Below are 12,198 nucleotides of genomic sequence, written 5' to 3' on the forward strand. Positions count from 1 at the left end.
AACTAAGAAACCACCATGGGACCAATATGTAGGATCAGATAAACTTCGGTCTGCTCTGCATCAAAGTAGACAGAATGCTGGGCAGTATAATTGGATCATGATAACCAAATGCTTCTGATCATGTAATATTTGCAGCAGAACACAAATGCCTCTTTTGGCAAGAAATAGGAGGGAAGATTTTGCTCCACCCCTAAATTAAATATAAAGGGGACTTGACTGTGATACCACAAATGTTATTTCAGTGTGAATAAGGTCAGAGCTTATTTTGGAAACTGGAAGCAGTAACACACAAAACAACATGTCAAATTACCCACAGAAATCTCTATAGCTCTCTGCAGGTTTTACAGTCCTGTCTGCTTGTTAAGTCTTTCAGTAAAGATAGCTTGGATGGCCAGGTTTCTATTTTTGTTCAAGAAAATATGTGAATTCATAAACTGAGTTTTCTCTTTGGGTTGAACCTGAGAGACTGTAAGATTCCTGCATGAATCTTAGAGTTCTTACAATTGTATTTATTTATATAAAATCCAAGTTTTCTACTCATGGCGAAAGTCTGCAGAATTTCCTTAATGTTTTTTCCTCATGCAACATTCTTCCTTTTTTTTTTTTTTTACAGTGCTGGAACTCGTATGTCAGGAAAGAATTTATTAAAAGCAACTGGAGTAATTAGCAATGTGCTAATGCTTGAATTTGTATCCATTCCTGTACGTTGGGTTTTTTACAGCACTTTGTGGTTTTAGTTGAAACACAAGGCCTGACCCCATGTCACTGGCCATATGGGCAGTAAATACTTCCATGATAGAGTCAGTGGTTGTACTGATACTGTACCAGAGAGAAATGTCTTGTTATATATCACGCTACACTGTGTATTTTATGGCATGAAGATGACAGACAATGACGTTTTAATGTGATTGGTGCTTTGTTTAACTGTGTTTTGATACACTGGTTTAAAAAGTTTACCTATTTTATTTTTTCTACAAACCTCAGTTGCATTTGCGCTTAGATACTAAATGCTAATGCTAGCATTGCAACATTCTTACAGAAGCAAATCCATCATTGTCTTGTTTAGCATTATTAATGCTAGTAATTGTTACCACACTTGATGTTAATATCATCAGTTTTGCAAGCTGACGTGCAAGTCTGAACAAATAATGACAGATAAGAAAATTTGCAAACAAACTAAACCAGATCCCGTCAGTGCCACAAGATTAAAATTCAGGTCCTTAGATACTGCAATTTATTATGAGAGAGAGATAACATTTGGGTATTTATGGGAGTCTTTTATTAAAGTATGAATGTGGTATGATGCACCATCTGGACAAAATTTGCCAGTCTGTATACAATCTGGTGCCACTCAATAGCCCATAATTTTCACAGTGGGTATTTTAATGTTTGTTGTAGGAAAAGCATAACTTGAGAATAAATTTCATTTCAAAGTGCTTAATTTCAATGAGATTCCAAATAAGTCACAAAAAATACAAGTGCTGGGTTACCTAAAATGAATGGGGCTATTTTTAAGGTCCTTAGCCACACCTGTTCATTTCCTTCTAAAGATTCAGAAAGATAAGCAAAGTCAATAGGACTCATCCTCTGGGCACAGTAAATCTGCCAAGTTTCATGGAAATCTATCCAGTATACCTTGAGACTTTTATCTCTACATACCAAATCTGTAAGAGACAGACAGAGAAATACCTAAAGTCAAGTCAGTTTCACCTTCTCGACACCATGGATAGCTGTAACAAATGAAAAAAAGTTGGCAATTCAGTGCCTGAGATATTTCATTCTGAACCAAAGTGATGTACTAAATAACCATAACAACATTCCCAAGAGCAATGCTGTAACCATGGATAATGATAATAAGAATGCAAACATGCACAAAGAAAGATAAATTCTCTCAGACATCTGGTTGTTGTTTTCACAAAACACAAACCTCATTTGGGGACTTATTCATGGTGTCATCGCTGGTCAGATCACCCCAGAAAGAGAAGCGTATCCTTTGGATAACATCTTGGTGCTGTTGCCTTGTCTTTGCAGTATAGCTTTTTATCTTTTTTTCATGCATTCAGTAAATCTGAATCCTTCAAAAAAGCCCATTAAATGTGTCTACTTTCATCATCTAAATGACTTCTCGGACTATGATCCAAGCCATCCATCAAATCTTTTGTTGCGTTCTGCTTGCTATTGAAGATAACATGAGATATTGTGGAGATGAAGGCAAGTGTTTACTTTGTAAATAGAAGTGTGCACAGTGTGCCACTCATTTGTTTTTATATGGAAGCATTAGATTTCGTGATAGCTTTTTAATTCTGCCTGCGGGGTACATTAAATGCCTGCAAACCTCTGAACACTTCGTCCAGGAAACTAACAATTATAGTCAATCGGAGCATATGGAAACCGCAGCTATTCAAAAAAAAAAGAAAGGAAAAGATGGGGCCTAAGCTGAGGAACTGCCTCATACATCATTACACAATATTGCTTATAGTGTTCCTGTTTATGCCCCTAATTCAACGTCTTACTTTCTAAAACTTTAGTTCAAATTAAATATGGATTTGGACAGCTGTAACATTATTATATTTCTCAGTTCAAAGATGTCTCTTGAATCGGTGCATACAATATAGGTACTAAAAGCAAAGACTTATTTTCTGAATGATCTTCTATATGTTTTCTCCCCAGACCGTAACCTTTTCAGCTCCTTTAAGTCTACTGCCTGCTAAAGCAGTTTTTTAATGTGCTTACAATTATGCAAAAATTACAGTCTTAGAATACTGAACTGTGTTTAGGGCTTATAACTATGTGGGACTAGAACATATTTAAGCCATTTCTTTACACATAATCTTTTGACTTAAATGTTCATTTGCAAAAATATATTTCTAAACATACATTTTTACATTTCCTGTACTATCTGCAGCCTTACCGAAATTACGGCTAGATGAAGATCTTCCTGTTCTTCCTGTTCTGTGTTTTGAGGCCAACGTCACTGTGACCTTCTCACCCTGATTTCTATATAGTAGCCACACCTCATACTTCCTGGATGAAAAAACGACAAAGCAGTAAATACAGTGCGGCCGAGCAGCAGGCTGAGTTCACTCAGATGCTAACTACTCGCTAACTGACTCCAACTGCCACTCACACAAAACTTATTTAAGTATCTTGTTCTTTAGTGATTTCTCAGAGGTGAGGGAACTGCCCGCTGAACTGAGAGTTTATTTTGTGGGTCAACTCTTTTCACCACCATAAGCCACTGCAGTATTTTTAGATTTGCCCCTAAATCAAACTTTAGGTAAATTCTTCCGTAGCTCAGAGGAGAAAAGGGGCCATTACTGTATTTGAGTTTGCTATACACCAACCTACTGTGAAGCTATTTAGGATTTCATGATCAGGTTGCTTATTCTTATTACTAATGGTTTCCATATATTAGTCAATACAGTAGAGCTCATGACTTAAGTACATGTACGACTAAGTTCTACGTCTTAAACCTGAATAGCCATGCACAGGACTGCCATTAGTGGATCTGCATGTTTTTTTCATTGAGTGTATTATTCTCTGACATGCCTCTACAAATCACCCCGATAAAGAGCGAGACGAGCAGATAATGATACAGAACACGAGCTACGACGCATATCAGCTCTGGAGGTCCGTTCTAGTGAAGATGCGGCTGCTGGACGGTGAAGGGATGATGAGCTTTCACATAAGCAAGAGGGGGATTACTGTCAATTGCTCCTAAATTGCAATAATACCCGCTGCGGGGCCACCCACACATGTGCTGAGAGACAAGTGATAAATTGCTACATATGTCCATTCCACAGTGGCAACTACTGATACCAGCACACTGCCCTCAACAATCTCCATTCCTCAGTGCTGCCTGCCGTACGGAAACAAGCTTTCACTGTAAGAGGTATTAAAAAACTAAAATTTAAACCTGGTTATGCGGGTTCAAAACAGTGTGCTGTCTCATTTCCTTAATATGTATGGCAGGCTAAATATTTTTGTGAAAATCGTAAATCTATCTCTAAATAATTAAGATCTGAGAAGTAGTTGAAAGTGCGCCTTTTACATTCACCTTAAAAATCCAGTTAAAGTTTAAACAGGATATATAAACAGCACAGCACCCCATTTTAAAGAATTCCTCCACACAGGGAAATTCTTTGCCGCTCAAGATAAATATGGCCTATCGTGTTTTAAACTAAAACCTTCTGTGTGTTCTCATGAAGGAATAAATGGTAATTATTTCAGATCAAATCATTCCTCTGCCAAAGAGCCAAGCAGATGGCTAATCCAGTCTCAATATCTAATCAGAGCAGTCATCCTAATGACAGTATAATTTCATAAGAGGCCTTTGTCTCAGAATATTCAGGAGCAGCATGGGGAGATCGGAGATATTCATCATCAGCACAGATTGGAAACAGGCTCTAATAAATGACACATTTGCTTCCTGCCTGTCTGTGTAAGAGGAATGGTAGAATGCAGTGAATGTGGTACAGTGGGCTTGATTGTGTTGGTGTGTGTGGAGAGGCGGTGGCATGGTTGGAGTGTGTGGGTGGTGGACAGCTGCTGCATGGCTCTCCGTGTGCTTTTCTGAATATGCACGTGTATGTGTGATATGTGTACTGGTGTGTGTGTGTGTGTGTGTGGATGTAAAGGATATGTGTGTCTGCCTGTGTTGTGTGTGTGTCCTTCAGAGTTTGGTTTAACTAATAGACGAGGCATTAATGTAGAATTTACACCTTGAGGTCAGGGCAGCAAAAACCTAATGAGTGCTTGCCATGCAGCTGGTGTCTCAGAATGTGTGCATGTCTTTTCTTGCAGTTGTGTTTTAGTGGAATTTGATCATTTCCACATTTGTTTTTCTAGAGCAACAATGATGAATGTCTAATTCAAGCAAAAAAAAGGAATAAAGAGAAATGACAGCTATAAAATCACATGCGGCAGTAAAATCCAGTCCTGTTCCCGAGTGTGCATCGCATGGAGACATCCACCTGTGAAAAGACATATTATTTACAGCACTGCGGGAAGTCACAGCAGCCCAGCATGGACAGATAAAAAATATATACACGCATGAAGGCAGGATATTCTTTTAGCCAACTCAATGCTCTGTGCTGTTTATCATGTTGAGTCTCAGCTCGATATTTCCGGCAAACTGCATGAAGCCTGACGTTGTGCTTCTACCTGGGGAAGGAGTGTGCTGGGGTCAGGAAGCGATTGCGACACACACACTCACACAAACACTTGTACACAAACACTGATACACAAACACTGATACACAGTGAACTGGGGCCTGACTTCCTTACTTGTTCGCGCATTATAGACGAGCAGACGTTAAATTCATTCACCTACACGCGCACGCACGCGCACAGATGCAAGCTCCAGGTTTGCATTAGGATGACAGAGGGTGGAGGCGGAGTCATATTTACATCAGCCAGTGTAATATTATCAATAAAAGCCAAGAGGACAGCAGCTTGCCATAACTCACTTAGGCAGGGAGTAACACAGCTGCTCAGAGTTCATCTTCCTCTGACTCAACAGAGGGGATGAAAAGTTACAGCAGTGACAAAGAAGCAGTGGGGAAGGAAAAAGCAATGACACAGAAAGGATAGATTAAGAGAGTGTGTGATAATAATTTACAGACTGATTTCCAATCTAAAGCTATTTTACCAAGTTGGAAAATAATAATAACTAATTGATTTGTGTGTACTGTTATTAGTTCAGGAAAAGTGAAAGGCCTACAAATGCCTTGTTTTCTCTAAACACTGATTTAAAAACCTAATAAAACAGACAAAACTAAGCACGAGGAAAGCAGAGCTACAAAATGATCTGTTGAAGGTGATCAACTGATTGTCAGTCTAAGTGCAGACTAACCTTGCAATCAACTTTTTCCGTTTTTGGTTTCAATCTTTAATGACAAAGTTCATGGCTATATTATTGTGCCATATTGTTGCTCAGCACAAGTCACTTGTCCAAATAATTTCACACATTGCTGTGAGAATACTGTAGCAAACATACATCATGCAGTTTGGAGCACAGGTGATTCCACTAAACATTAGTTTGATCACATATCATATTTGCCATAAACATAACAATATGTAAGGATTTCACACACACTATATCACCCAATCATCTATCTAATTTAAAAGGGTGTTCATTTTAAAGCTTGTCAAAAAACATCTGATTGCATGAAGAAACTGATTTCTTAAGTCAAGGACTGCGGTGAGCTGTTAACTTCAATGCAAGTCAGCATGAGTTCACTCTCATGCATGCCGCTAACTTTTCTTTCTTTCTTTTTTTTGTGAAATTAGGTGTCACGTCTCATTTTGGAAAGCTGCTCCTCAAAAACTTCATCACTGGCCTCCTAAGATTCACTGCGGACGCTGGCTGACCTCAGCGACTGACCTCTCCAATCATAGATCAAAGCCGTCTGCTTTCCAGCTAGTCGGGTTAATCAGAGGACCACCCTGAAGAGCCAATCAGGTAACATCTTACTGGACTTTAAGGAATTATGCTGCATTTCACAGGCATATGTACATTTCCTTCAGTGATGTACTGGAGCACATGTTTGAGGTTTATAGGTTTTTTCTAAGCATGTCAGTGAATCTGTTTTGGGGATCAAGTGCTTTGTTTTCAATTACATCAGTCATAAGTCCTTTAAATTTGCTTACATTAGGCTTTGAAAGACAAGGGCATGCACACAAAACAAGAGTATGTGACCCAACTGTAGCAGAAGAAAAATAATTAGAGGCTCATACATAAAGTAAATAACTCTAGAGGGCTAAAGCCTCATTGTAAAATCACAAATTGCTTTTTGTTTTACTACTTAGAGTAGTTTGAACAGCAAGTATTGAAATACAAATTTACAGTTTGAAAATAATGTCCAAGAACAAATATTCCAGTCAAAATGGAGCCCGAATAGTGTGAGTGAAATGTGTGTAAGTGTCCATGCAAGTGGTTGTGTGTGTTGTGTTGCTAAGAATGGAGCACTTGTATCACTTGCCCCTGTTTCAGGGGAAGTGACATGAGATACTTAAAGACCAAAATTGCCTCACTTAGCCAAACAAACTGGCTCTCCTGACACACACACACACACACACACACACACACACACACACACACACACACACACACACACACACACACACACACACACACACACACACACACACACACATACTTCAGCACAACAACACAATCTTACATGCACACACACATCTAGAGCTCTCTAATGGCCAATAAACTCAGGATGTTCGTTCCTCCTCTCAGGCTCACAAAAACCGAACAGCAAAATTATGAGAGTAAACGGATTCCACTGTAGCTCTGCCTAATGACCACACACACACAAACACACGCACACACAGTTTGTGTGTGTGTGCGTGGGTCAGTGAAGGCTGAGGCAGATAGGATGTACATAATAACCCTAACATGGCTTTTATAAGCCTTCAGCTCTTTTGAAACGACCTCGGCTGGGAGAGAACCCAGGCCTGCATATAAAAATACTGAACATACTAGAACATGACTTTGAAGTACTTTCTGCTTGACATCAACAGAAGAGATACCCAAGGACACATGTGTCCAAGCTATTATAGCTAACAGGAATACCTTTTGAGGTAACACTTGATGATAACCTCTGCTTATAAAGTCCAAATAATAGTTAATTGTACTTTAAGAAATTGTTATTTTGCTTCTTTTTTAAAACAATGAAGGTATAAATATTAATATTAGTTTATAATGCATGTTTATCTATATCATCAGTTTGTGTAATACAATAATAATTTATGAATTATAATGTTTTATTACCACAGCTATAACAAATACACTCTACTAGTATCAACATTTTATATTCTCAGTTATGCGTTTTTAATGATTACCACATGTTATTACCATTTTATAGCAAATATTTCATTACTGATCCGTGAGCCAATTCTCATACCTAGCGCTTCAAATACTGCCAGTACTGCCTGTAATTTAGCGTTGGTTCTGCGACATGGCAATAGCCATACTAGTGTTATTTCCAGCTGACAGTATTTTTATCCAAATCACAATCTTTTCCTACGCCTAACCAAACGTGGTCTCAAAACCTCACGGAACCTCGAGTGAAAGTAAACAAGAATGAGGGAAATAAAAAAATAAACAACAATCTACATGTGATTCACCCAAAACTTCTTTTTACAGATGTAAACACAAGTAACAACTTTGTAACACTCTAATAACCAGTTGATAAAATTATTATCACTTCATTATCACAGTAACAATTATTTTAAAAAAGTTTAATTATCAATTTACCAATTTAGGATTTAAGGTCATATTAAAGTGTTTCCATTCAAGCTGGAAGTGATAACGAACAACAAAATGTTAAAGATTTTAAGAATTCAGAAACTCAAACATCTTACTAAAAAAACAAGTTGTGTCATGAAACAGACGAACAGTCTGCACATAAATAACAGTATAAATGTTATACAGAAGTACCAAAAATACACCCATGGAGTTTTGATACTGAGAAACAGACATCACTCCCAAAAATTTACAGGCATTTCCTTCCTTGTGTTAATACTCCCACCTCTCCCATTTGCAAATTATTGTCCAGTCTCAGCTGGTAAATTCACTTTACCTCCAAAGGACAACTTTTCAACTCTAATCCCACCACAAATGTAAAGAATTCTGTCATTTTATATGGATGGGGAAAACATGGAATGGGTCATGTACACTGGAATCGTGTGCATCTCTGTGTGTGCGTGAGTGAGTGTAAGACTGAGACAGAATTCACGAACCCCCCCAATACTTCTAATGGTTTCTTTCAGGACCATATGTCCTTTGCGTCAGCACAGCAACAGTACGGCCTCTACAATTACAGTCGGCTTCGGTGTGAAAGACAGACATGTTGTATAATAGAAGGTGGGAGGTGGAAGGTGGAGGGCATTAAGTTATGTGTGTAGAGCAGGAGGGAGCTGCAGAGCATTTTTGAAGAAGCAGATCTCCCTGTATTGCCTTACCATCAATAAATCTTGGAGCTCGCTATAGTGCTGACATAAATTAGCCTCCACCTACCCATCTAAAACCTAACTACTACCTAACCCCCCCCACACCACCACCACCACACACACACACACAACTAAAACACCACCTCCTACTACACAAACCCTGTTTGAAACTTTCTTGAAGCTTTCGTCTTGCACACACATGCAAAACTCACAGCAGCAGAGACACCCACAGAGTCTGGGGTAATTAGTAGTATTTCTCGGTGGTGAGTGCATTTCCTCCTCAGGGTCACTGATAGCAAAACGCTTGTTAAACTTTATATTCCCTGATGGGGTGAGAAAGAGTGAAACAGAAGGAGAGTACACTCTCATTAACACAGTCCTCTGTGTGTGTGTCTGTGCATGTGTGTGAGTTTGAGCGTGCATCTGCAGCTGTCTGGCTGATGTGTCTATGCTTATAACAGGTCTTATAATGGTGAAAAGACACTCCTTAAGCTAAATTATCAAAGTCAGATTTCATTAAAGCAACAAGCAAACACAAAATCAATTATTCAAAGGATTTGTCTCAATTCTTAAACATATATATATCGACAATTATTTACAAAGCTGTTTGGAAAAATAGCTGGGAAAAAGCTACAAAATTATTTAAGCCCTATATTTCAATTTTAAACAGTATAAATACAAAATATTAAATGCTAAAACGGAGAAATGTTTTTCTTTAAAGGGTAAGGATATAATCATTAATTTAATGCACAATCTTTCAAACAGTTGGGCTGGATAACAACAGAAAATACAAGAGAAGTGGAGTCTCCTAAAACCAAAGATATGGAAGGATTATCACTTTCTGGGAGACTGTAAGAATTCACAAAGTCAACATTCAGATTTTTGTGATTTTATCATTATCAGTAAATATTATCATTAAAGTATTGTTATCCCATAGAAGACTCTATACAAGCTGAAAACCAATACAGTATGGCTGCGTGGCCCTCAGGCACCAATGTATTTGAAACAGACTATCTACAGTGGAAATCACTGCATAGGCTCAGGACCTGTTTTAAAAACCACTGTCAGTGAATACAGTTTATTTCTGCATCCACAAATGTAAGCCAAAACTCTATCATACAAAGAAAAAACAAAACTGGTACAAACAAGATCCAGAAACATTGCTGCCTTCTCTGGGCCCAAACTTATTTTGCATGGACTGAGGCAGAGTGGAAACTGTCCTGTGGTCTTATGAATCAAAATTCTTTTCTGGACACCTCATCCTCCAGACTAACGTGGAGAGAAGAACCATCTGGATTGTTATTAGCACACAATTTAAAAGCCAGAATCTGTGATGGTATGAGGGTGCATTAATGCTCATGGCATAGGTAACCTGCACATCTACGAAGGCGCCATTAATGCTGAGCAATATAAACAGGTTCTGGAGCAATATATCACTGAGAGAAGATCTGGTTTATTTTAACAAGACAATGCTCGTTCTAAATATATTACAGCAGCATGGCCCAGTAGGAAAAGGTCCAAATGCTAAACTGGCCTGCCTAAACTGGTCCAGAATTGTACCCCATTGAAAATGATTTGTGCATTATGAAAAGAGATGACAAAGGAGGAGATGACAAACTGTTGGGTGACTGAAATGTTGCACCAGGCTGTTTGCAATTAAAAAAAACTCACAAACATTTTAACAGCTCTTACAGTGTTATTTAAAGAACCAATGGGAGAAAACAGTGCAAAACATGCAGATGTCAAATTCAATTAACCTTTTTCAACTTTTTTATAATGTCTTTATACTACATTTAATTGTCTGAAGGCTTGAAATTGTTTACAAGTTATTGCACTGGTTTATTGTCATTTAATAAATTTTGTTATATTGTAGCAAAGTCGAAGAAATACACATATAATAATTCTGTAATGACTATAATAAATCTGCCTATAAGTGTTACAAAAAGAAGGAATTTGAAAGACATAAAAATGAATAAATTATTCCCAGAGTGATTACCTCTGTGTTCACTGGCTAACTCCATCAATATCGAACAATTTTTGTGTTTTGTAAAAGAAGGATGTGGGAAATTTTAATGGACTCAGCAAAAAACAAGCTGCACTGAGGCACTTTGACATTTTAAAACACACACACTTTTGGTGAATTAAAGAGATTCTGTAGATAGGTCTGAAAGCTTATCCTGTGCACCTCAGCAAATTCTAAAGCTCTTTTTCTTATGTGATCATTTTAGGTAATTTAATAAATTCCCAGAGCTCTGGGTGGAATTAGAAGAAGCTAGACTTTGGTCAGAGGAGAGCTTTTAAGAAAGCTGGGATCGTACATCAGAGGCCCAGCAGTCGATGGTAATGTAATGAACGTTTACATTTACCTGCTTCTCACCTTTCCTGTTGGTATATACCCACAATCTAAACTGCACTTGTCAAAGCATCAGTCCAGTTTGTTTTCATAAATATACTGTATCTCTTTTTTTCCATCTCTCTCCTCCATGCTCCTGCTCGAAAAATTAGATATTTGGTGTTTTAGTAAAGGGCCTGAGGTGTGGTTAGCACGCGCGTGCATGTGTGTGTGTGCGTGCAAGCACGTTGGGGTTGGGGTTGCAGAGGGCTGCTCACGATGCCAGAACTAGCACTTCTGGTTGGAAAAAAGGAGTCTGAGTTTTCGTCAGACGTGTAGGGAAGACAGACAGGGCGAGGGAAAGGCTTTTTGAAAGTGCAGTCCAAAAGCAACAGAAAACACTCCCTCTTGACCATGTGGTCAAAAATGGGTGTAGAGGGAGAGGCGGCATCTGGCACGATGCCTGGAATGAAAAGAAGCAAATATACCCTCCTCGTCCTGCAGTGTGCACCTTATATTGCCAGCTGCAAGCCGTGTGTAGACGAAGAGAGACAGGAAGGTAGAGGGAGAAACAGGTAGAGTCATGAGCAAGACGCAGACAGACAGATAAAAAGCGGATCAGCAAGAAAGACAGACAGACAGAGAGACAGATTCACATATAAAAGCGCCAGGAAGGAGTATACTGAGAAGCGTGGAGGCATATCATGAACAAGGTCAGAAAGACATCGCTTGGCAGAACAGGAAATGATACAGGATATATCTTCTCTCTCTCTGACTCGCTCTCTGTGCTCTCCAAGGCCTGTGCTGTAAGTGACAGCGCTGCAGAGGGAAGTTGACATTGCTGAAGTATGAATTTCACCCATTGGTGTTTTGCGGAAAACACGGAATCGAGGCTGTCTGTCT

This window comes from Oreochromis aureus, linkage group 13 (genome assembly GCF_013358895.1).
Source record: "Oreochromis aureus strain Israel breed Guangdong linkage group 13, ZZ_aureus, whole genome shotgun sequence".
Classification (NCBI taxonomy): Eukaryota; Metazoa; Chordata; class Actinopteri; order Cichliformes; family Cichlidae; genus Oreochromis; species Oreochromis aureus.